The 26,294-nt window shown below is 45.8% G+C and overlaps 1 long non-coding RNA gene across 1 annotated transcript in view; it reads left to right on the top strand.

The window, feature by feature from the left end:
* Positions 1 to 26,294, top strand: part of LOC122189546 — a 106,335-nt gene that overhangs the window by 40,919 nt on the left and 39,122 nt on the right. The window contains exon 3 of the long non-coding RNA XR_006181854.1: positions 9,842 to 9,925. This is a non-coding gene — a long non-coding RNA (uncharacterized LOC122189546). The remainder of the gene's footprint in view (positions 1 to 9,841; positions 9,926 to 26,294) is intronic.

Here is a 26,294-nt window from a genome sequence, read left to right as displayed (position 1 = left end):
ATGAAAAAGGCTGTTACGCCGTGTTGCTGTAGTTTCTGAGTAAGTTCATCATGTTCCTTGCTATAAATTCATATGCACCTTTTGCTTCATTCTGAAGCTTTCATCTGCAGTTGTAGTTAAAAGTTGCAGCCAACTTTATTCTCTCGTTTCGTTCATGTGGAGCAATCTGGCTGCTATCAAAGTCGTGAAGTAGAAGGAGACCACAGTGCAAAACTCAAGTGTTAAAAATAAACAGCAGGCCCAATCTTCACAATGCTGGGCTGGATTTCCACTGAAGTCAACTACAGCTCAGCCTCTCTTCTTGGGCACGCCTGTCTGTATGGACGTTTTATTCAGCTTAGCGGTCAGAAATCGTGCAAATTTGAATTTAATAAACATTCAAGAATGTGCCTCACAAAGCTCTCATTAAGCACATCCTCCCACACCGTGCTGTTTTGGCAGCTGCCTCCGACGTCTCCCAAGCCCATAAAAGCACCTGGGTAAGGTATCTGTCTGCTCGGACTCGGCAACCTATCCATAAATTCCTAGCTGTCATGCCTCTGCTGAAAGCTGTCAGGGGGCTGCTGGAGGAAAAATTATCCCAAGCTCCAGCCCTGTCTTCTGTCTAGACATATTCTCCTTACCTGGCATACCACGGAAGCAGGGAGGAGTGCTGGGACGTTCACTGATACTGCATCTGGGAATCATGATAAATAGAAAACGTCTGAGAGCTGAAACTCAGCGTATAGATCTGATGTGCACAAGTGCCACCCAGCACCTGCAGCCTTGGAAGCTGTGTTGGAAGATAAGTGCGTTTTTACGTGTGCTCCTTAAGGTTGTTACCAGCCTCCTCCTCACCGCAGATCATTTAAGTGGGGAAATAAATGCCGGCAGCCAGGCTCTAATAAACAGCGGGAAAGATGCTTGGCTGGGGTAAACTGGGGTGGGCAGATGATAGGTGCAGCATTTGGGAGATGAGGAGGAGACAGCAAATGCATATCCAAGGACTGAAGGCTCTATCGAGAGATACCTTTATTTAGATGAAACGTTATGCCCTAGCAATACTGGGGCTGCTGCTCTGGACTCTAAATGAGATTCTGTGCTGAGTCCAATCTTTGATGGAATTGGATTAACAATAGTGCTCATTCCTGCTTATTATGTGTCCGGCAGTACCTGTCATGTCTCTCTGGTGTTTGCAGCAAATAATGCCTCCAGCAGCTGTGAGGGCTTTGTGCTCCTACCAGAAATGCCGCCTCACAGAAGGCACACTTTGACCATTTTGGCTTTCATCATGGAGTGATTTGAGCCTTTTGGCCTTCCTTCCCTTCTGCCTGTGCTAGTTCATGAAACAGCAGAAACTTTGCAGAGGGGACAACTTCATCTCCCACCTTCTTTCATAGCCTCGCTAGCTCCTCACCCCTAAGTCCCAGCACTGTAGTGCAGCCTCAACCCCTGCACAGGCTCTCATGACTGCTGTTGTGCTGGGAGCTGTTCCCTAACAGCTATGAAATCCAAGCTGGAAAGTTCCTCCGTTCTGCTTCATCATCGGCTGCACCAAAACAGTCTTGAAAGCCCAGCTGGAGGCAGGGCAACTGAGGCACATGGGGAGGGTTGTCTCTAAAACAACATGTTGGAGGAAATGCTTTAGATTTGACACACATGGCTTCAGTATGGGAGCTGTGTTTGGAGAAAATACGGAAATAATAATAGCACTTTTAATCTTCAAAGTGCTCTTCATTCGCTAACTAATGAGTGTGATGTTCGGCTTTACAAATTGGTCATACTCTGAAAATGCATTTGGTAGCAAAGAGCAAGGGTCAGGCTTTCTGCTACTGTAATGCCTTTGAAGTGTCAACACCAATCTCACGGTGTTAAAATTAAGGAGTAAAGTCCATTGTAAGGGTACAACATCTTGTTGAGTCAATGAAAATGGCATGCCCCTAAATGAGAGCAGAATCATACTGAAATTAATGACATACTTACCACATATATCCTTCCACTGTAATGCATGTGATTACTGGCAGCATCTGCCCTCCCATATGAACAGACCTGAGCGTTAGGACATATGAGCTGGGTACTGGTGCTAATGTAAGACTGAATATACTCACGCTTCACATACTTGTTTCTGTGGGATCCTCTGCTGGAGGAGGAAGAATGTGTTCTAGGTTTTCCCCTGCACTCCAGGATCTAGTGAGAGCTTCGCTGTGGGTGTGAGGTTTTTCCCCCAGCTTTTGTCTGTCAAGGTGGCTGTGGCTCCAGCCCAGTTTATGGGCAGAATCATAGAATCATAAAATGGCTTGAGTTGGAATGGATCTCAAAGATCACCCAGTTCCAAATTCCTGCCTGGGCACCAAATCAGGTTGCTCAGGGTCCCAGGAAAGATACACAGTGTGGCATGGGAGCACTGCAGGCTCTCTCTTTGAGCAAGGCCAGTGTCACAGCCTTCCAAGCTAAACACAAAGCAAGATAATTTTACTGATATCCACATATTCAGAATTGAAAAAGCACTTGTCGCTGAGCTGCCTGCTCTGTGAGCTCTGCAGAAGTGCAAGGCCCACATCCTGCAACAGTGATGAAGCGAGGCAAACAGCACCCAGATCTGCTACACAAAAGCGATGCAGGCACCAACTCCTCATCCTCTTGGGTGAGAGACAGAGCAGTGTTGTGTTTGTGTTTTCAAGATTAAGTAACTCAAATCATAAATGTCAATAAAATTATGAAGTACATTGAAAGCTTCCAAGCTATTTAAAATTAAATAACAGCCCTGTAAAGCAGCCAAGGCAAGTATTGCTCAGATCCATTCGATCCTTGCAGGAGGCAAAGGAGGCTTTCAATTTCTTTGTTCAATCACTTCATTAAATTCCAATTTCTCCTAAAAGCTTGGCAGTCCTTATCCTATTCCACTTAGCTGTTGTACAGGTCCCCTTCGTCTGCTCTCAGATTTCTCATGCTTTCCATGATTACGCACCTTCCTATATTCCAGAGCCTCACTAGGACTCAAGGCAGTGCCCTTAGAAAGGACAACCTGCTTTCCTTTCTAGAAACATGTGTATTACACTGGAATGTGTCCATGTACGTGTAGGAGAAATCCTGCCCTGATGTTTTATGGGGTTTATGATATATGCTGTCAGTCAGCGGTGCCTGTGGGGAAAGTATCTTGTCCAGCCCTTGTCCTCAGCAAGCACAGAAATAACCTGAAGTGAGTGGCACGGCATTTGTGTCAGTGGAGGTACATGGCAGAGGTACAACTCCTGACCTCAAGAGCATCATTATTATACAAGAAAGACACAGCTGAGTGGAGAAATACCCCCCAAAATCCTGCCATTGCTATCTGTTGGAAGTCCTGCCACCTTGATTAGGTACTTGCAGCATGTTTTTAGGCTGTGAAAAACAGCCCTGCAAGTGGCCCTGAGCTCTACAACCTCAGGATATACCTCTGGATCATGGCACTGTGCCTTTTTCCTGTAGTCTTTCCTCTGGGGACAGGCAGGGTGTTAGATAATTCTGTGCTAACAGGAAAATACATGACTGGCTGCAGCCCAACCTTGGGGTGAACTTATATGCAAGGGATTCATTAGCTTTCTCTTCTCTCGCAGGTATTTGAGGAAAAGCAACAGCAGAAGATGCTGTAGGACAGATCCACAAAAATAAATAATACGTCCTGAAGGATGAGATTTTTGTCTTCTAAAGAGGTTCTGGTCACAGCTGAGGTTGCTTATGTTTGATGTGTGCATGTAACAGGCTGTGCTGGCAGTAGGTCTTACAGCCTGTCATGTGTTCTCACTACTGCTGGCTGTCCCACCAGCTCATGAATGCAAAGCCTGGGCTTATTTTCTTTTATAATCTCTTTCTAGGCTCTTGCTGAGATTTCCTGTCTTGGGGGATCTTGCTTAGGCTGGATGGATTACTCAAATGTTCTTGGTCTGGCTCCAATTCCGACTTAATTTATCTCTAGCTGTTAGGGTTTCTGACTGGAAAAGCTACCCTATAGATTAACGAATTCTTACTGAAAGAGGTGTAGGAGTTGATGTGCTGCAAATGAGTTGGGATCCCCATGTGCAAGGCTCAACCATTAGTACTGTTGCAGGAGGAGTTTTCTCACAGCATCTGTCAGCGTTACCCTGCTAGGAAAAAGAATGGTTTTGCCCATTCCCTGAAGCAGGCAGAAGTGTGTAGGCTGCATATCTCTTCATCCATGGGCTTTTACTCCACCATACCCCTGGGGAGACTGTTATGCCTTGCTTTGGACACCTTTAGTGAAAATAATCAGACCTGGAGAGAGGAAAACTTCGAATTATTTCAGTGTGAATTGAGGAAGAACCTCATATTTGCAGTACAGCAGAGGTTTCTGGGCTGCTGCTGGATACACAGTTCCTTTGCTATTGCCAATCCATGTTAACTCATTTCAGGGTGCTACTGCTTGCAAAGATCCACAGGAATGGTATGCAGCGTTTGGCACTGGAGAATGCAAACAGCCCTCCTAAAGAAATCATGATCTTCATTAAGATTGGCATCTCTAATGCCTTGAGGTAGCAGTTTGGTAATGGCCAGTGAACTCAGATACCTTGCAGAGGCTGGACACTGGGACTGACTTGGCAAACTGCTCCCAGGACCAGTGCCTGAGGCAAAGGTTTCATTCAGTTCATGTCTCAATGTGGTGTTTGGGTTTTGGTGGTTCAGGGTGAGTTGCAGATCCTTCAGAGTTTGTCTGTGCAAGTTTCAATTGTCTTTCACAAACGAAAGCTTTCTATCTTGAATACATACTGAGATTAACACGGGTTTCTACCCAACCTCTGCCTCTGCTCCATGACATCACATCTGTGCTAACCATGTTTTTTGACAGTGCCAGACAGAACTTAAATATGGCATCGAGGACCAAACATGCTTTTGATATTCTGTAAACTTGATTACACCATGCCATAACCGAACATGTTTCATTGGCATATAATGTGTGAGCACAACATATTTTTCCCTAGCCTTATCTTTGCTCAGTAGGGATCAATAGTGGATATATCTGTCAGTGTTTCTAAGAAGTTATGTTTCAATTCCATTAGCAGATCTAGAAAAAGATCTTGTGATTCCCCTGCAGAGAGACTGTGTATGATCCATACTAACTGCTGAAATACTGGTCCCAAGACTGTTCCAACTGGCCGATCTAGTGACATTGAAGTGTTGTTGTTTATACGCTCCAGAGAGCTTCAGGACACAAGGAAGATGGATGGGTATTCTTCCTGTGCACACTTAAACAACACATTTGATCCTGTCGCCTTCCCTGTGTCAACTTTCCCCGTGTTCTTTAGAAGTCAGCAGTAATGAATGATGCAGATCAAATCTAGATGCTGACACTTATCCCACTTGTTCCTTCTGTTAAAAAAAAAAAAAAGGTCATTTTTGATCTTAAAAACTGAAGGTAATTTTACTTCTGTAAAGCTCTAAAGAGTTTTAAGGGTTAACTGAAGTGCATCATTTGAACAATGTGTTAGCAAATGGAGCTATCTGTATCCTTGGTAAGAAACACTGAACACAGAGCTGCGATCAGCTTATCTTCCTTAGACATTGACACCACTTGTTCGCACATCAATCTGGCCTTGTTCACAGACTTTAAGGACCTTTAAAAAATCCTAACACTGTATAGCTTGACTATGCAATGGGTGTATCTCTCTGGCTGATAGTGCTCATGGCCCACTGCCACCTTCCCCATCATCTTCCCACATCTTAGCCCCATGTCATTGCTACTCAAAAGAATGGCTCTTCACCAGTTTCTCAGCTGGAACCAAAGCAATTATTTGAATGAAGCTGTCCCAACCCTCAGCCAGGTGAGCTGCCCAAGCATCTGCCTGGCCAGTTGGCAAGCATCTGTCACGTGCCAGATGAAGGATCTGCCTCGCGCTGTGTCCTGCTTCCAGCAATGACCAGATGTGGGTACCTGGGTAGACTCCAAACGGGACAGGCATGCATTTCCAGATCATGCTTCCAGTTTTCAGACATTTTCAGAGTTTTCCTGAATCAAATGCAGTTTCAATGCAATGGTAACCCTATGTATTTCTCTTCTCCATGATCCTACGTTCTCTCCCTTTGAGTACCTGCTCCAGCTGCTGACCTTCATGACCCATTACAGCTGCTGGTACAGATTATCTTCTCCTCTCTGCCCCTGGCTGTTTGCCACAACTTTCTTCCCACATCCCTGACATCCGTTCCTACCATCGCTTCATGCCATCTGTGTCACTTTGTCGATTGTGCAGTAATGAAATGTTTGGTGAATTAAATATATATATATCTTTTTTAACAGTACTATGCCCTTAGGTTTATATTTTATTATTAAGACAAAGAGATTACAGATTTGAGCTAAGAAGCAGTCAGATGAACTGTTTAGACTGGGCAAAAGCGTGAATGTGACAACTGCTGTTGGTGTGGGGAAAGTCTGGGACAGACATTGGGAATGGTGACCTCTTCACCTCAACCAGCAGCAGCTGGAACAATTTGCCCTCAGTCTGCCTGTCTTTGGCTTGCTGAATGCGCAAACACTCTGCACAGTCTGGAGCTGCCTGAATTTACAAATACCTCTGGCCACCCTGAAACTGCATTTTTTTTTCTCCAGCAAATAAATGATTCACCAGCCAAAAATAACACAAGCACCTATCATAACAGCTCCAGTTGCTCCAGCGTGTCTCAGAGCTTACAGCAGACCTGTTTACTGTTAGTCTTAATGTGGAGGAGGTGCTGGGTATGTCTGGTTGTCCATCTGTGCCTGCCATCAGGACTCTGCAGGAAGTATTGCCCTGAATCACAGAATTGTAGGGGTTGGAAGGGACCTCTAGAAACCATCAAGTCCAACGCCCTGCTAAAGTATGTTCCCTACAGTAGGTTGCACAGGTAGGCATCCAGATGAGTCTTGAGTATCTTCAAAGAAGGAGACTCTACAACCTCTCTGGCAGCCTGTTCCAGCACTCCAACACCCTCACAGTTAAGAAGTTCTTCCTTGTGTTTGTATGGAACTCCGTGTCCCAGTTTCTGCCTACTGCCCCTTGTTTCCATTGCTGCCTACTTCTGCCTAACCTGGGTGTTCCTCTTTCTCACTCAGCCCCCTGGTTTCACCACCCTGATGGAGAACTAAGGGGAGTAAATGGACAGAGCTTGCAAAGCCACTGGTAGTCTAGAGTTTGTCTGCCTTGAGTGCTTGTGAATACAGCAGTTTTGTTTGAAAGGAACCTCGCTTGCAAACAAATTGTGAGCAAAAATCTCTGACATTATTTGTGACAAATCATTTGGTCAGTGCTATGTGCCTCTGATTCTTCCAGACAGGAGTTACTCAGCTCTAGAGCAAACAGCACTGCTGCACACTCTCCAATTGCCAGTCTGGAAGAATGCACTGTGTTTCCATGAGTATTTGCTCTGACTTAAAAATCTGCTTGCTTTGTCTGCGTTCACACCTCTCTGCTCATGAGCTGTGAATGCTCAAACAGGAGAGATTTACTCCTCCGAATTAACTACCGAAAGCAAAATCAAACCTCGTTGTTTGCAAATGGAGTAATGTGTTTTAATGTGGGATTCTGTTTTTGGAAAGCCTTGCCAGGTCTCTGAACAAAGGCTGCAAAGTAAGCCAGACATGGGTGTGCCAGTCCTTGGTAAATAAAAACATGCATGTGCATAAGTACGTCTAATGAGTGCTCAGACAGAATTAAATGCAAGATCCATATCTTGCCAGCAAATCTGTTGAGCAGCCTGTTTTATTTATTTATTTTTTTAAAGTAGCAGTGCCTCAGGCAAAGGTCTGTGTGGCCCAGTGAGCAAAAGCTGAAAATGGTGTGTGTGGAACTTGTGGAGTCACGGCCGCCCTCTATGCTGTCTCCAGGCAGTGGAAACCATCAAGGGCCTTTGCAAATCCTCCTGATTATGAGATTTGTGCTTATCCAAGCGGGAAAATAACACTGCTATGGGACCTGTGTGGCCCGTTGCCACCAGAAAGGAGTTTTGCAATAAACAGTTGGCAACCCTTTGCTAAAAGCAGGAAAAGTCAGCATGGATCTGCAACTTCAAACAAACTTGAGGGTTGCAAGGAATCGGGGGCTGATGCATGCCTTGAGTCTCATCAGGTAACGTGTTTCTGGGCAATGCTAGCTTCTCTTTTAGCGTGAGCAGCAGGAGGGATAAGGACTTGCAGGTACCGGTGGATGGCAAGCTGGACATGAGCCAGCATTGTGCCCTCACAGCCCAGAAAGCCAACCAACTCCTAGGCTGCATCCAAAGAAGCATGGCCAGCAGGACAAGGGAGGTGATCCTGCCCCTCTGCTCTGTGCTGGTGAGGCCTCACCTGGAGTACTGCATCCAGATGTGGAGTCCTCAGTACAGGAGAGACATGGACCTGCTGGAGTGCATCCAGAGGAGGGCCACAAAAATGATCCACAGGATGGAACACTTCCCCTATGAGCACAGGCTGAGGTTCAGCCTGGAAAAGAGAAGGCTCTGGGGAGACTTTAGAGAAACCAACTGTTCCTTTTGTCCTCATGTTCTCTTCATCTTCTGGTCTACAGAACCCCCAGTGCAATGGTGGCACTGGTGTTCAAACAGTGCCTGGCCCCAGTGGCTTTCAGCAAGCATTGCTTTGCTGGGGGATATTTTGGATCAGTGCTAAAAGGTTTCTGAGGTGTGCTGGGATGTGGGGGGTTGTGGAGTCTCCTTCTCTGGAGAAGTTCAAGACCTGCCTGGATGCCTACCTGTGCTACCTGGTGTAGGGAACCTCCTTTGGCAGGGGGGTTGGTCTTGATGATCTCTAGAGGTCCCTTCCAACCCCTACAAGTCTGTGATTCTGTGATATATGGTGGAGAAAATGAGGAACAATGAAATGGCTATTCATTTTTAATGTTTTATGTACTCTAATATAATTGGGAGAGTGGTTCACAAGGCTAGGAAATGGCATGACTTTTGCCTGAGGGCTCTATCTGGTGTATATGAGATCTGCAAACAGTAGCCATCTCAAAGTCTTTCAGGAAACTTGCACAAATTGTTTATAATGCAAAATGTTAGGCAGCCTAAATACAGGAGAAAGGACCCAAATGATCATGTGTTGCACTGCTTTTTATGCTTGCTTTTTAACCAGCATTTCTGTGCTCCAAGCAGACGTGGTCTCCCCCCAGTGCGTTGCCTGCCAGCAATGAGTTTGGTTTATCAGATCCTACAAAATTCATGTTTGTACACCATAAAAATCATCCAGTTCAGTGGTCCTGATGGAATGGACTTAATGTCTGTGTCACCTGGTGAGATAAGATGACTGTTGGAGTTGGAAGCATTCTTAGGACTAAAGGCTGGCCTGGCATTGCTGTGTATCAGGTAGCCATGGAAACCTGCTCTCCAGGTAGATAGTCAGCTAAGTGCCACCACCTGGGTCCAAATACAGGCAGAAGAGCCAAAGAAGCCAATGCTGGTGGAGATCTTTGAGCTGCTTTGGAGAGCTAGAAGGATGCAGAATACAGGGTGGTGGGGCTGGAGCAGAGGGGGAAAAAAGCTTTTTATATCCAGCAACAAAATGCTATCAGGGGAAGGTGTATGTGGAACACACAACGCAGTCTGGCTATAGATGCAGAGTAAATGAAATACATATCCACAGTTGTTAGAGGACCAGCACCTGGGTCTCCCTCCCCCATTCTCACTCTCTCCTCTCTCATCTTGCAGCTTCCAATGCTCTTTGTCCGTAAGTTGGGCACCTTCCACCTGGTAGTCCTCCGTTAGCACCACGGCACCTCCTCCTAACTGCAGCTGTGCTTTCAAAGGCTGTGGCATGGCAAACTTGTGAAAGAACCTCATTATAAGGATTACTGTCCTATTGTTGTTGTTGTTATTATTGTTTTTATTATTATATCCACAGTGCAGTGTTGCATCTGAAATGAAATGCTCAGGAAGATGAATGAGCAGCCCTTGCAATAAGTAGATACAGAGACTTCTCTGAGAGGTGAGTCTCGTTCTCATGTGCGTTATTGAAATAGGTATAATTATAGCTCATGTGGCTTTTTATTGCTCCTGAAACTCTCTTGGTATCTAGCTGTATAAATGAAGACTTAATGATATGAGTCATCAGAGATCTGTGGTCTTGATGACAGCAAGCTCCGCAGTATGTATGTTTTCTTGTCTCTGTTTTGCTCCTTGACAGATTCTTAAAACGATCTCTGCATTTTGGTATGAGGAGAAAATCAGTATAGATTTTTAATACATTCATTTATATTCTTTACTCTTGTTCTCTCCCTACTTTGTTGTCATCTCTTCTGCTGTAATGTGGGTAAATCTGTTTTTGTGCTCCCTTTAGATTCTCTTTGCCTTAATCTTGATTTATTACTGGCCACCCTGTCTTCATGAAGTGCTGCTTTACTTTTTGCATGGTTTGTTCCAACATATCCTTGCTGCCCAGGCATTTGGACTGCTCCTGTGCTGCTCATCCACCTTCCTGCTGGCTTTCACAGAGTGCCCTTACTCTCTAGTTGCCACCGACACATTTTGCATCATCAATAAAGATTCCTACTTTGCTGCTTTTTCAGGCAGAAAAACACATTCACTATTTCCCAGTATTTTGGAGGGCTTTTCTACAGATGGAAATGAGTACATGGGAAACTAGATTGCTACTCTGACCTCCTGCCTTGTGGAGCCTCTTCAAGCTCCCTAGGGGAAACTGCCCCTTGAGATGACAAATACTGGACCCTTTGACTTGACTACTTGTTATCCACTCTTCTGGCTCTTACTTAAGCCAAGTTTGTGCTCAAAATCTTCAAGTAGAGATTTGGAAGAGCTGGTTTTGGGGCTGCTGCTGCTGAACTGGTTTGCAGCAGTCACACCAGTCCTTCCAGACCCTGTGAGCGAGAGCCTGGGCTTGGGTGTGAATCATAAAGTTATTAAGGTTGGAAAAGATCACTAAGATCATCTAGTCCAACCAAAAACCACCATGCCCACTGACCCATCACCCTCAGGGTAGTGAGTGCGTAAGTGGCCATTCTCTGTGCATAGTTCATACATGGGATGTAGGACAGTGATTGTGCTGTATTTCCACATTCATTTTCTGTGCCAAATCCCCTTACACTGCAAGCCATGTCTTACTGCCCTATAGCATGTGAACCATCACAAACCCCCCTGTCCTCCTCAGGACAGTTTGTATCCTTTTTGACCCGTGCAGGATCCCGGTGTATTTTTGGACCTATGATCTTGTCTCATAATCTCTGGTCTTTTTCCATCCTTTCACTGACAGCCAGTCCCCACTTCACATCTTGAATTCCATCTGCCTGGAAAACAATCAGCAAATAAACATTGGAGGAAATATCGGGGAAAAAAAATAGCCATGCCTAGCAATTGGCTTGCTGCCTCCAGGCAGGTGCAGGCTGCGTGTGAACAGCAGCATTTCACTCAGCAGTGCTTTTGAAAGCAAGGAGCTGACGGCAGTGGGAAAGCTGAGTGATGTGATGGGTCTGGGGCCAGGGAAGCATCATGTGTGGATGCCAAGCAGACGGCTGAATTTTAGACGCCGCTAATTTTAGTTCAGCCTGATTTGCTTCACTGAGCTCTCCTGGAGCTCTGAGTGCTGTCATTCAGGTTAATCAGAATTCTTTGCTAGACTTAGAGCTGTAGGGTACATGAGAATCTGATCTGAGCTTTTTCTTTCTTAAGATGAGGCTTTCCTATGTTTTCTGACCTTACAATAAATGCATGCTAGACCAATAGAAAAACCATGAATCTGCTCTTCCATGTTTTCTCTCCTCCTCACTATGATCTTTAACCTATTTGCAGGTAAAACATCTCACAATATGTAGCCAAGTGAACGTTCAAATACTCAGCTCCCCTCCTTGCCCCTCACTCCCTGTTCTCATGCAGGCTTATGGATCACTGCCTGGCAGCAACAGAGTGAGCTAGGAGTGGGATGAGCGCTGCTCCTGCCACAACAGCTCTTTCCAGGCGATCCTTTATCCCAGGCGACCTGTGTGTAGGTATGTGGGCTGACAGCATGGCTGTTTCTGACAGTGCAATCATCCAGCCCTACTATTAAGCAAAGCCATGTTCTGGCCCCCAGTTGCAACTGCTGCAGAGAGCCAGGGATGGAACAGCTTTCCCCATCTTCTTTAAATTCTGTAACTTCTTTTTCAGTGTTCATCTTCGTGGCTCAGTTTTCTACGTGCTTGCAGTGTTGGTGGTGGGGAGACTGTCTCTGTGCTCAGGTGTAAAAATGAGAGAATGGTTAAAACCTGTTTTGAAAACAGACTTGGACTAACAGAGTTTAATTTAATCTCCAGGTTACCATTTGAAATTCATTTCGTGCAGGTTGTGATGAAAGGCAGTTACCTCCAAACAAATGCTCAGTGCTTCACCTAATGAAAACTGGCACTTTGCAGCAATTCCTGAGCAGGCACGGCAGCAGCTGCTATGGGATGGCTGAGGCCATCTGTTCCTCCCTCAGCTGCTGGCCACCATGGTGGCCCCTTTCCCCAGAGATTGTGATGGAGGGGATGGTGGGGCTCAGCACATGACTGCGGTCGGATGCATGGCTGGTGCAGCAAGCAAATGTAGTTATATGGTGCTTCTCCTGGCAGCAAGGGCAAAGGAAGTGGTTGCTGTCCTGAGCTGCTTACTTAATATAATCATAAAGTTATCTAGGTTGGAAAAAGCCTTCAAGATCACTGAGCAAACTATCAACTTCACCTACTGAGTATCATCACTAAACTGTGATAGAATATTCTGAGTTGGAGGTCACCCACAAGGACTATCGAATCCAGCCCCCCACAGCTACCCACACAGGCTACCACAAATTCAAACTGTGTTTGTGAGCGTTGTCCAAACACTCCCTGAGCTCCAGCACTCAGGGCCGTGCCCACTGCCCTGGCCAGGCTGTTCCATGCCCACCTGGTGCAGACCCTATCCCTAACCTGCGGCTCCCCTGACACAGCTCCATGTCGTTCCCTCAGGCTCTGTCGGGGTCACAGAGAGCAGAGGTGCCTGTGAGGAGCTGCAGCCGCCATGAGGCCTCCCCTCAGTGCCTCTGCTCTGTGCTGAAGAGACCTCCTGTTTCTGGGATCTTTTAGCCCAGAAGCATATTTTAACCAAGAGCTGTTGTACAATACTGGTAGATTGCAGGCAAGTCATGTCCCTGTCCATCTCCTTTTCTTACCCTAAATCCATTCAAAACTAGATACGCTGCTTTCCCTTTGTGGTCTTGATCTAGCAGGTTTCACAAGCTTTCTTTGATTCAGATTTTAAAAGCTGGACCAATAGAAGGTGATGCCACATTCCTTTATTTCCTTTCTTCTAACAGTACCTTCTTGGCATGCTGCAATCAGCATGTCAGTAGTGTGGTAACATCAGCCTCACCACACTAACCAGCCTAGTTCACATCAACAAGACCAGCCAGCCTAGCTCTGCAGTGGCTCTTCTGTCAACACTTCTGTTCTGGAAGGGGAGCATGGATAAAGGCAGCTTTTTTACTAGGGTGATGGAGCTGTGCTTTCAACAAGCAGTTTATTTTTTCATGATTTCCCTGCAAAAGCAGCTGTTGAACTTGCAGGTGGTTCCCAGGTGGATCCTTGGGATCTGATTGCAGTGTTTGTGTTATGCCTCCCACTGGCGTGCTGACCCTGCCCTGAGAAAAGTCTCTGCTGCAGGATCAAAGCAAGAAGGAATTTGCTTCACCTCAGAGGTACGTTCCCATCTTGCATTAACATCCAAGTTGCTTGCAAAGATCTGTGGAGATCAAGTGCACAAAACTGGTGGAGTTTTTGTGCAAATATGAGGCAAATGGGAGCCCTAGTCACAGAAGTTTAATAACTAACTATAAATTTCAAGACTTGGATGTTTATCCAAAACAAACCAAGACACGCGGTAAAGTTCTCATGTTGGTTATGAAAGTCTGCCGGTGATATCAATCTTATTTCTGCTGAGGCAGAATTCTGCCTTGTGCGGATGGGCCTCCTGTCCTCCTGGGGAAAGGGAGATATGACAGCCAAGGGCCACCACACAGCCCAGCAAGGCATTCCTGCAATGCCTTTGTTAATGCTGTGTTTCTGGGAGCTGGTCCAGGCCCACTTAAAAGTGTAAATACTATTTTATTTCTTGGGTTGAGTTTTGATCCATGAGGCTTTATCTTTGGACACAGCCATTTCCCAGAGCAGTGTCCCTGTCCTCGTGATGAAGGGCTCTGCAGTATAACCTTTGGTTCTCTAAAACATAGCATGCTTTGAAGACCTGAAACGTTTCCTGGCTGATTGATGGCAACTCATTTAATGCAACGTGTAGGTCTAAAACTATGAATATATCAAGCTGTGGAACAATATATTTCTTCTTCTCCAGGATGCTTATCGTACACTGCTCTTGCTTAAAATGGAGGGAGCAATTGCATTTTATCACCTGTTTGCAAAAAGTCATTATCAGAGGCTAAAAAATTTACAGGCAGGACCTCTGAAATCTGACATCTTGACACATAGCATTTTTATTGTTTGTTCTATGGCACACACTGAGAAGCAATGAAAGCAGAGTCCTCCCATCCAGGCAAAGGTATCATCCTATTAGTGCAGGGACAAAAAGGAAATTGATGTCAAAAATTGAATTTTGTTTACATCTTTAGGGACTGGGCTCAGTTTGGCCACTTTGTGATTTAAATATTAATATTATTTTATCAAATTTGGCTGACTACCTGAGGACCTTTTTTAATATGTCAGGTTTTATAATGAATATGTCATCAATAGGAATTTATTTATTTTTGTCACATTACCCCATAAGGGCTGAACCCTCCAAATTGCAATACATGTATGACAATAATCGCATATGGCATTGTTTGTAAATGACTATGAATAACACAGAAACTTTAAAGGATTCTCTGCCATGACAGATGTGACAATTTTTCTCCTTATCAATGTTTAGGAAATGAAAATAAGCAAAATAATGTACAATTTATGGAACTTCTGGGCTTGCCAGAGTTGCTTAGGCAGCCATCCCATGAAGCAGCTCCCACAGCAGACTGGGCTTCAGCACAGTGCAGAGGGTATACTTTTAGACAGGTGACCTAGTCCATGGATGCAAATGCTAAATACACACCACTCTTATGCACAAGGGCTCAGTTCCAGCTCCCGCAGTCACTTCAGCATTTGCATTTTCTTTGCTCTCTGTAACCGTAACCATAGAACCACTATAACACTTGGAGAAATATAATCTTTGGCACTTAGTACATTTTCCCCACCCATTTGCACGTGCACTTTTGAAGAAGCAAATAGAAAATCCACGTAACTCTTGTGTCCACAGCCAGGAAAAGCCATGACCTGAAAGAGAGGGGAAAAAAAAGTAGTAGTTAACAGGGAGAAAAAATATTACTGTGAGGAGTTGCAGGACCATATCTAGGAGCTGGTGTGGCTGAGTTGCTTTGTGCCATACTGGCAGCACAGATGAGCTGCCAGGGCAGCAATGGGGCAGGGGAACAAGGGTGCTCAAACCAGCACCCAGGTCTGGTTTAAGCCTGCGCTTGTACTGGCCGTCGCGTGGGAGGTGAGTTTTAATGGAAGGGAACACAAATAGCTACTATTGAATGGCCTGGGGAGAAATGGCTCACCCAGGCTATTTTGGCAAATACTTATGAATGACAAATACATTCACCCATCAACCCATCAGGGCTGGCTCAGCAAATAGACTGGATTAATGATAATGACTGCAGTGAATAATTCAACTGGGTCTACCGGCAAAATCAGTCTCTGTTATTAGGCAGGGAAAATAAGAAAATTCAAATGGGCTGATGTGGTGCTGGATGCCAGGGGAAGAAAGAAAAGGAGACATACAGCTAACAGAAAAGCTCCCCAGCATTTGGGGCATGTCTGGGTACAGACCCGCACAGCCCTGTGTGGAGCTGGGCACAGCAGCATTCAAACCACAGAGCTGTTCTGTTTTGTTTCCAGGTAAAATCAGGAAGAGAAGGACTACAAGTGAGGCAAGTCAAGTAAGACCATGCCCAACATTACTGTCCCTTCTGGCCAAGAGTAGCCCCAGGAGTGTGGGGGTTCAGAGCAGCTGCTTCATGCACAGGTTCGCAAAAGATCATCTTCCAGCTTTGTCCTTTACTGGTAGATTTTGGTTAGTTGGGCTTTATATTTCTGTTTCTGGATGCTTGAAATACAAAGGACTCACAAAAACAAACAACAACAAACAAACTGACATGCAGATCATCTCAAGAGACTTATGCTCTTTCTTCTGGCGCCGTGTTTTGGTGAGTCCCAAGTAGCGTGGTTGCATAGGGCCTCTTTCAAAATGGTTTCTGCGTGGAGAGATTTGGATCTCTCCTGGGATGGCCTTCCTGGTGAGGCCTGCTGTGTAATTGGGGTAGATGGTGAGGATGGAAGAACGGATTTATGAATAACCAAAAATGGTGGTGTTCCATTCACCACAGCCGCTAGCCCTGCATTGCATGTGCAAGCTCTGCACTTAGTAGGGACTATGGTGAACTTTCAGATGAGGCAAGCAAGCAATTGCCATTCCCACCTGAAAAACAGAGGCTGCTCCTTCCTTCACTGCTGCAGGGCCTGCTTCACCAGTGCGCTCTGTCAGGATACCCAGCATGGTCCCTGGTGAGGCTGAGGTGCTTTGAAGCGGGAAGGATGAAGGGATTGATGCAGCTGAGGCTGAACTCCTGAGGGTTCCCCTGTTTTCCCCATACCAAGGGGAGACACCCACTTCTACCGGGCTCTCAGAGCACAGGGGTGCTGTGAGACCCAGGGGAGCCCAGGATGCTTTGATTTTTTTTCTCCAGCAGCAGGGGAGGCAATTTAAGGCTCATGGAGACTCCTTCTCCAACCCTCCGGGCAGGGACACGGTTCTGAGGGGCACGGAGAGGTAGGGAGGGCTGCATGCTGCCAGGAGGAGGGCTTCTGGCACACGGGCCGCCAGCGTACAGAGGAACGTCTGTGTGCAGTGCCGAGGAACTGTGAATGAACTCTTGCAAAAATAATAATAATAATTTTTAAAGAAAGAAGGAAAAAAAAAACAAAAAAAAAACCAGCTGGGCCTGTATTTCACATTTCTCTCTGCCCTTCCAGCAACCCTTCCCTGAAAAGTTTATGTCTACATTGTGAGAGGCGGCTGCGCTCGCGCACAGCCAAGCCGTCTCCCCCCGGTTTTCCACAGCTGAGCTGGCCCCGGCACACGAGGCCCCTCGCCGACAGAGCTGGGCCTGTCTCCCAGGCTGTTGCACTTGGCCGGCACTGCCCGTCTGCCTCCAATTCCAGCGGCCACCTTTCTGAGGGAAGGCAGCGGCTGGCCTGCTCCAAAAGCAGCGTGCCAGCAACCTGCCTGGGCTCCCTGCAGGGCAGGCAGACTGTGCCTCAGCCTTTCTGTGCTCGCTCAGCACCGACCTGGCTGTATTTCCTCCTGATTGAAGGAAGCTGAAATTGTGTGGCCTGACTGCAGTCAGCTTGAATAGGTTGTGTGCTACACCAGGCAGGGAGATAACCTGAAGACACGCGGCAACCCTCACAAGCAACCGTCCCTTGTGCCTGTGGGTTGGCAGTGGAGCCTGCTGTGTTCCTTTGCAGACCAGCAGTTTCCTGCTGGCTCATCCCTTCCCATTAAGTGCAGCAAAGTCAATATTTGACTTTCTCCGTGCTCCAGTGGGACACGTGGGCTGAGTGCAGTTGGTGGGAAGGACAACATGTAGGGGCTGGGCACCCAACGCCACGTGTTCTCCCTCGCCCTTTCCACCACCTCATTGACCTCACGGTCAGTAACACAGCACTTCTTGTGCTGCAGGGGCTGACTTACTCTGAGTCACAGCTCCTGAGAGCACAGGGGCATTCAGGCTGACCTCAGTCCTCTGCTCTGCTGGTGAACCCAGAGTGAGGGGCACCCCCCCTGCTCTCTGTCCATGTGCTGTACTGCAGCTAGCTTGTGATGGGTCAAGGCAAAGCTCCCAAAAACTGGGTTGAAGCAATGGTGAAGGAGCCCAGCTCTCCTTCACAGTGATGCTCTGCTTTCTAAGTGCCTGCAGCCCCATGGTGCTCATAATGACCAGTGCCAAGCAGACTGAAGTGGGGAGCTTGGTATCTGGAGGCAGCACTTAAACCAGAAAAACACCAAGGAGATCACTGCAGATTTTTTATTTATTTATTTATTTTTAACTTGCCCTTTTGGGAATAGCAGAGACTCAGGGCAGAACAGGCTACCAGGGAATGAAGTTCAGCTTCCTGCACTTAATGGTCACTTAATGGTCTTAATTCTGAGGTTGATCTTTGCTCAGGCAGAGCAGACACTTATTGCACATAATTTCTTAAGAAAGGGAGTGCACAGCAGGGCCTGTCTGCTCCTGGAAAGTTAACTGTGCTGTACTGCTGCTCTGTGCTGAGGCTGCAGGCTTGAACAGGTACAGGCTGAGCTGGGGTCAGCAGTGAGTCAATGCTGATGTTCTTGCAACTCCCAAGGCAACACTTCAGCTTGCAGAGATCTTCACATTGGCTTTCTCTTTCCTTTTGTTCCTCTTACCAGAAGAAGGGGTGACGGCAGGAGGGCTGAGAGAGCAGAATAGTGTAAGAATTAAATCGTCCTGTATAGCCATCCTTCCAGCAGATGCCATGGTGCTGAGCTCTTCAGATGAGCAGAGCTGGAGTTAGGGAAGGGTGAGGGAGGAAAAAAAGAGATTTTCTGAAATGCTCATCTCCAGGCAGTCCAGCTCCACATTCAAATTTTCTAGTTTAAAAAAAGAAAAAAGAAAAGAAAAAAAAAGCAGCTTTGGCCATCTGCCTATGTTTTTTGTTTGTTTGTTTGTTTGTTTTGTAGAAACTATTAAGTTCTGGAATGGGACAGCAACTGTGATGGAGCAATGAACAAAATGCTGAAGTAAATGAGAATGATGGATGGTTGTGGATTTTTGTTTGTTTGTTTGTACACTGATGGTGCTTTTCAAATTCAGTTAAATTGTCCTGTTAGTGTCATGCTCCTCCCTCACCCTCTCCCTCTCTTTTTGTCAGGCGCCCACTTCCTATTTCCTGTTTATCCTCTTCACAGTCCATTCCTTCCACCACTGCTCTGACCCTTCATCCATCCCAATTTTTCAAGAAAGGTCTTTACAGTTCACTCAGGGCAAATACCTGCCTCCCAAAGCCTCAGAGAGGTTTTCATGCCCTTCTCTGAGGCCATGGTTTCTTCCTTAGTTGGCTCTGCAGACAGAAGACCACCACCACCCCAAAATATTAGTGTACAGCAGCACTAGGCTGTCTTTGGTGGCGGTACAGTTGCTATAGTCCAGGGAGGGCTGAAAAACCTGTTGGTGGTGTGAGCTGATTCTGACAGACAGGTCAAAGCCTGCCAGAGCATCCTGCTCAAAAGTTTACCAGGCCAATCAACAAATAAAAAGACATGCTCCTAATATAAAGCATGAGCTGTCCTCTGACTTACTCTAGCATTGATGTATATCATGCAGCTCTGATTCAATGTGCCACAGCTGCCATGCTGCCTGTGTGCAGGCAGGAGGTGCTGAGATGAGCAGGCAGCTCCAGGCATGAGAGCGTAGCTCTGCTGAAGCTATCAGCACACACAGTGGAATCAAACTCAGACTTGGGGAGCAGCAGTAAGGGTTCTGCATGCTACAAACTGATGCCATTAATCATGTTTTCACTTGCCTCCTAGTTCTTGAGCTTTTTGTGCCAGTACTTTTAAAGTTTTCTTGGAAACTGAGAGCAAGAAACATCATTTTCTCAGTAGACAGCTGAGCTTGTTGTGTAATGATTTTGGGAGTCAGGACTTTGAGAGGAACACAAAGTATTGTCATACCTGCAGTGTAATCGTGGCACCTTGCAACATTTGTCTACTGCTTCCTCAGCAGCCACTTCCCAGTTCAGGGAGATGGATGTGTATTAGTTAAGCTTTTGAACAGAAACAATATTTCTTTCAACTAGCTCTAAACCTTATGTCTCCAAATTCCCTTGCGAAGTTTTGCAGCAGAAAATGGATTCAATAGCAACTGAATGGCTCCCTAAAAGTCACAGCTCTACACATAGACATGTTTCTGCTTTCAGAGAGTAAATCTTGCTTTATGGTGCTGCAATCTATGCTGCTGGTGAGACTGGCACTCTAATGTGAACGTGCTGTGAGGCTCTGTGCTTCCTGCTCACTCTGAGCACCAAGTTGTTCCCACCTCAGAAAAGCTCCTTTCGTCTTTATTTGCAAAGCTGCTGTTATCAGCAGTATACTTTGCTGGAAAGAAAGGTTTCTTTTAAGAATTAAAAATATACATAACCCTATGAAGGGTTTCATATATGTGAGTAGAATGCAGTGAAAGCTACCTAACTGGAAGTCCTACACTATACTTAGCAAGTAGTGGAGATGCCATTTAGAAAAAGCAGAAGAGAGAAACTCCAGGAATACAAAATACAATAATGCTCAGCCACTTTCTCTGAGTTGGGTGGGGGAGATACTGCACATATCTCAGGACCTTCCTCTCCTTTAACTGACTCATGAATGACATGAAAAGCAAAGACCCTGGGAACGTGAAGTTATGAAAAGGGGTGGGAGAGAGGTGTTTGATGCTGGTCGTGCTAACAGAATCCCAGCAACAGTGTATTCATAAGCTCCATTGCTTCCTTTTTGTAGAGCATAAGGGGTTATGGTAGGAGCAGGGTCACTTGAACTTTGCTTTGTTTGCCCCAAACCCTCCCGAAGATTAGATAGAACAGTAAAAAACAAAACAAACAAACAAATTAAGCAGCAATAACAAAAATACCACTCCAGCAATTCCTAGAGGCTTTCAGCAGCCTAACCACAGATGTTCAGTGCTTCAGTGGGACCTTGTGCTTGGGGAGCAGTGCAGGCAGGAACTGCACCATTTGATGTTGGACCTTGAACCCCTTTCATTCTCGGTGTAACTGGCCTCATTGCCGTGGTTGTTACAGCCTGCAAAGGTGCAGCGGCAAGTTCACACCAAGGGAGACTGGAAGCAGGTTTTCCCTCCTTCCTCCTGCGGCTGCCCCCAGCTTCCATCTGACCACATCAGAACAGCCACACCGCATCTGGCCATGCACACCATTCCATCTCTGCAGCATGGGGAAAGCCTGGCTCCCCACCGCCTGCCTCTGCATCCCCTATTGCATCTACCGGGGAAAAAGCCTCTCAAACAAGCCAGGTACATTGCAAAGCCATTACAGCTTCTCATCCTACAGGGGACACAACATATGCGAGGCTGGTGATGATCAAAGGCCAGCAATGAGTCATCTCAAATCCAATGAATGATCATTAGTTGAGGGAAGAGATAATTAGATTGGCTTCACTATCTCGCTGTTATTCTTGGAGGAGTAATGGGGTGGTATTGCTGCTATTGAAGACTTTATTTGTTAGGAGTGACTCATTGGGTATGCGTCATAAATTATACTTGGGAAAAACTATCACTGCTCCATGTTGAGAGCTGAAAGTCCATTCAGTGTGCGCAGAAGATCCTGATGGTGTGTTGATGAGGCTAGCATCACATGGTGAGCAGGCCCTTTCCCTTCACCTCACCTAGAGGGACACTGTCAAAGCTGCATGTGCTCTTGCCACTGTGGACCTACCCCACTGCAGAAGTTGAAGGGAAAATAGCTTTTGACAAAGTGGGGGAGAATCAGAGGAACCAAATGCGGAGCCATGGTCTGCTAAAGTCCTGCAAGGACTTTGTAGCCCTCAAGAAGGAATGTGAACTGCTGCCCTGGGTCAGAGCTTCATGCTGCTCTGTTTTGGTAATAACCTACAGAGAGGTTTGGTCACAAAGCCAAGGCATTTGCAGTATCCAAAATCTGTCCCCAGATCTGAATTTTATAGTTGAGTTGGCTCATTTTTTATTTGAAAAAGGTTGAGTGAACTTTTGTTCTTAGTTGACTGACTTTTATCCCATGAACTAGCAAATTTTAGCTGAACCAGGTCATCTGAAGAAACTTAGTGTTGTTGTTGATTTTCAAATATAATTCCTAATGTTTCTGCTTGCAGAACAGCTTAAGGTTTGGAAAGATAGAGACAATCAATAGTAAGTGGGGAAAAATAATTGGTTGCATTTTCATGTTCTTTTTGCATATTGAAACCTAATTTTAGATTGCAGCTGAGGCTTAAGGTTTGTTGTTCATTTGCCCAGTCTGTTTTTCTTTCTTCCAATAGAGCAAACTTGGTCAAGCCATGCTTGCCCTTGAAAACTTAGTTCTGAGAAGTGCCCGGTGCAGGGTTAGTCAGAGTAATGAATGTAAACACTGTAAAGATTACTTATTTCCTTTGTTCTTTTAAGTTGGAATTTATTACAGCACTTGAAGAGTATCCTCTTGCCGTATAAAAACACAATTATGGAGACCTGATTCTCACCCTTCCTTCAGTGAAGGAGTGCTGCAATGATGACAGGCTGGAAAGCAAGTGTGTCCCATATTGTGCCCTGGGTCAGCTGAGGTTTTTGCTCTGTGGTGTCTGCTTTCAGATGCTGCATCCTGGACTTGATATTCCTGCTTTCTCATGAAAACAGCCTCTGGATAATCTCAAGCCCTGAGCAGGTAGCGAAGGGCTTAATTCAGAAGGCAAAGGGAGCTGTGAGTCCCAGCTATGAGTACCCCCCTGCTGCCCTCCCCATTGCCCCCAAAGCAGATCCATCTTTCCCATGAAGGTGCTCTTTGTCAGTGCTCAGTGCTGGAGACATTAAAAAAACCCTAATAAATCAGAGTTTTACATCTCTTGGTATACTGTTATCATTATGCTAAGTGACTATGAAGTTCTAAAAGAATCTAGAAAAATCAGGCTTTTCAGCAAGTTATTTTTTTCTCAGAAGAGTAATTTTGTGTTAGCTTGCCACTGCCTGACATACTGCATTATTTTTGATAAGCCAGAAATCAGCTTGAAGACTGTTGTGGCTATAGGATTATTAAGACAACAATTTAGTTTTAGGAAATCCCCTTAAACCAAAGCTTAAGAGAGCCCAAAGCCCATCAGTGTGATTTTCTGAGATTCTTGTTGCCCAGGGTTTCCGTCAGTCAGTGACACTGGAAGCAATGCAGCATCTCCCAGTTGTCAGCCCAGCAGTGCGGAGGGGTTGGACTGGTGCAGTGGAGGCAGAACCAGGCTCACAAAATGAGTTTGCCACAGAATTTCCCATTTCTTCGTTGCTCATCTCTGGACCTCTCTCTGGTTGCTTGCTTTCATGCCTCCCTGGTGATGGACTTCCCATATGGCACACAAAGAGGCATTTCCTCTTATACTAGCAAAGGCATGTATTTGTTTCTCCAAAGAAGCAACCATAGAGACCTGAACCTTCAGAGAATGGGAGGGGAATTTGTTAAAAACAAAGGAAGACTGCAGGTGTAAAATGTTTGTCATGCTAACACCTGAACAAACATATCACTGTGCCCTTGCTTATCTCCTTCCTACTCACTGCCTTTATTGAGTTCAGTGTCTTGCTAACTGCAGACACATTAATCAGGCATTTAGATTAGAACAAAGTCACTGCTTCTGTGCTGCCTTATCTAGACCATATAAATGTGTCATTATATAGATCTGGGCCAGGCTGGAGGGTTTCTTATACCTTTGTGATGACCGAGCTGCTCACTGCTGCTTGTTTACTTGAATTCCCTTTGCCTTAAAGGGGAATCCAGCCTCCTTGCAGAGAGTATGATATTCACTGTTGCAGTTTCTCTCCTATAGTCCCACCTGTAGAAATAAAAATGTAGCTTTTTTTTTTTTTCCTGGTCCACTTTCATTTCTTTATTTTCAGCACTTTTCCACAAATAACCAATTGCTCCTTCAAAATCCAGGTTGATGTAGGTTGGATATTAGGAAACACTTTGAAAGAGTGGTGAGGCAATGGCACAGGCTGTCCATGGAGGTGGTGGAGTCATGATGCCTAGAGGTGTTCAGGAAGATGTAAATGTGGCACTGAGGAGCAAGGTTAATGGGCAATATTGGTGACAGGTTGGTGGTTGGACTAGATGATCTTAGAGGATGTTTCCAACCTTAATGATTCTGTGATTCTCTGATTTGAAGATCCCGTACCATTTGCAGCCCATAGGTGCGCTAGTGGTGGGGTTTTGCCACGGTCAAATATTTACCTGTGATTTCTGCTTCTTTGTGCTTGTTAGTTCTTGGTTTGTTACTGGGTTCCCCCTCCTCTGCCCACTTCCCAGCCCTTCTGTGAGGAGATGAAGGTCCCCCTGATGCGTGGCTTGCAGAGAGGCAGGAGCCAGCGTGGGGAAGAAGACAGCCTGGCCTCTGCGGAGGACCTGGCACTGCAGCCAAGGACAGTGCTGCTACCCTGGCAGCTTTTACATGTTGGGCAGGTCTAAACCCAAACTGAGCTGCAGTGAACCACCCTGATTGCATGGTTGTGGGGAGGAGGAGGAAGGGAAGGCCTCAGTGTGGACAGCACCATATTGCCCTCACTGCAGGACGCAGAGTAGTCATGCCTCTTCTCTGCCACTTTTATCCCATGTCCACCACAGGAACCATGAGGCCATGATGTGGGTCTGGCACTTTCTCCCAGTGCTTGCTCTCTGTCCGTAAGGTGTTGCGTGCCCTGGAGGCTGTGGAAGGGAGCTTCTCTTTACAGGAACAAAATATGAAACTGTTTTCACACATATTCAGAAAACAAGATCTCTCATTTTTTACATATACTCAAAGCCCCAAATCTCTCACTTTCCTTTCCTCTTTCACAATTTGACAATAGTAGACAAAACTCTACGCAAACTGGAGCTTTGTGTGTGTCACTGTCTGCCTGGTGTGCTAAAAGCATATTCTTTGCTTAGTGGGCATTCAGAACACAAGATGCTTACATGATAAAATGAGTTGTGAGCACCATGGCAGCAGCAGATTGCTGTGCTGTAGCTGGGTTCGCTGGTCCCTGGGTATCAGAATGCCTGTGGAGGACCTGCCCTGGTTTTCAGTCCCTCCTTTTCCCTTCCTTGTTCTGTTTCTGGATCTTTAAAATTAGAGGTGGACTAACGGTGTGAGAACTGGATGTCCTTGTGCTTTGGAGAGCTCTGAGTCACAGTTGAACGCAGGAATGAATGACATGGCTAAGTAAAGGGGATGGGGCCATGAGTCTGTGCAGGAAGAGTCTCACTTTTTAAAAACAGCCAAGAAATATGCAGAAAAATCCTTACAGTTCAATGCATAGATTAATACTTATGTACAGCATATGTGGTTACAGTATTCATAATCAAAATAAATATGTTTACCAATTCCACAAATCTCCATAAAGCCTTCTTTCTCTTTCACACATAATGTAATTCTCCAAAGGCTTGAAAATGTGCATGCTGAGTCCCTAATGCTCATTTTATTTGCTGACTTCCAGCGTCTCAGCATAGACATTTTAACTTCAACAGAACATCTCAGCAGGAACTCTTACCAGGATTTCTGAGGCTTGCAACCATATTCACAGCATCTAGTAGAAAGATTCCCAAGTCTCCAGAGGCATCCCTGCTTAAAACCATATTTGCTTTCCTGGCAGTTTCCTCTGAGAGCCTTTGAGCGTTGGGAACAGTGTTAATCTTTTCTCTCCCCATTGCTACAGCTCCAGCAGACGCTGAGTCTCCTGTGTTTGTGCTCACCGTTTTGCCAGGGAATCTGGTGTGCCATGAAAAGGACTGGAATTATTATGACAAAAGGTCCCTCCATCCTTTGTATCAGGAACCTCTTTTGCTCTAGGAAATGTCTGTGTTTCTGAAAATGGGTTAGCAGTAATGTTGCAAGCAAACTGCTTTCTATAGGGAACTCCCCTGTTTTGTTAGAGGCAGAACACTGAAACAGATGCATCATGTCTGGCAAATTTTGTAGTGCTAATTTCTATCATGACAGTGATTTTCTTTAAGTGACTGGCTGGGATAAAATAGAATGGGAATGTATCAGCTGAGCTGTGAAATGCAAAGGAAAGTTCTGCCCTTGCTGCAGATGGGATGTGGGCTCCTGGCTCCTTGGTGGACTTTTTCCTCTATACTTGAATGGATGGTGTGCTACAGGTCTATGCAGTATACTATAGGGCAGCCATGGGAGATGTGCCCCAAAATGATCCCAGAGTCAGAGTGCTGCTAATGGCTCTGTAAACTTTGAGAACATCCCTGCAAGTGCAAGTGGCAAGCAGGTCTCCAGAATGACTTTGGCCAAGTGTTCATTGCAATGCAGTACGTACAGTAGATATTTTTGCTTGTTTGCCTAATCGACTTCTCTTGCAGGTTTTTGCCTTTTAAGTTCCCCCTTGAGTGGCATTTGTGAAGGGTAAGGTTGTCAGTTTTCCTGTGAAGTCTGAGTGAGGGTGATGCTGTCACTGCTTCTCTAGTGGCTGTGTGCTGAAAACAAGTTTTAATGCCTCCAGAGCAAGGATCTCAAAGCTCTTTGTG

This window comes from Lagopus leucura, unplaced genomic scaffold, assembly GCF_019238085.1.
Source record: "Lagopus leucura isolate 7727_CA_CO unplaced genomic scaffold, USGS_WTPT01 Super-Scaffold_100157, whole genome shotgun sequence".
Classification (NCBI taxonomy): domain Eukaryota; kingdom Metazoa; phylum Chordata; class Aves; order Galliformes; family Phasianidae; genus Lagopus; species Lagopus leucura.
Note: the sequence above shows the minus strand (reverse complement) of the source record. Positions and strands in the feature narration are given on the sequence as shown.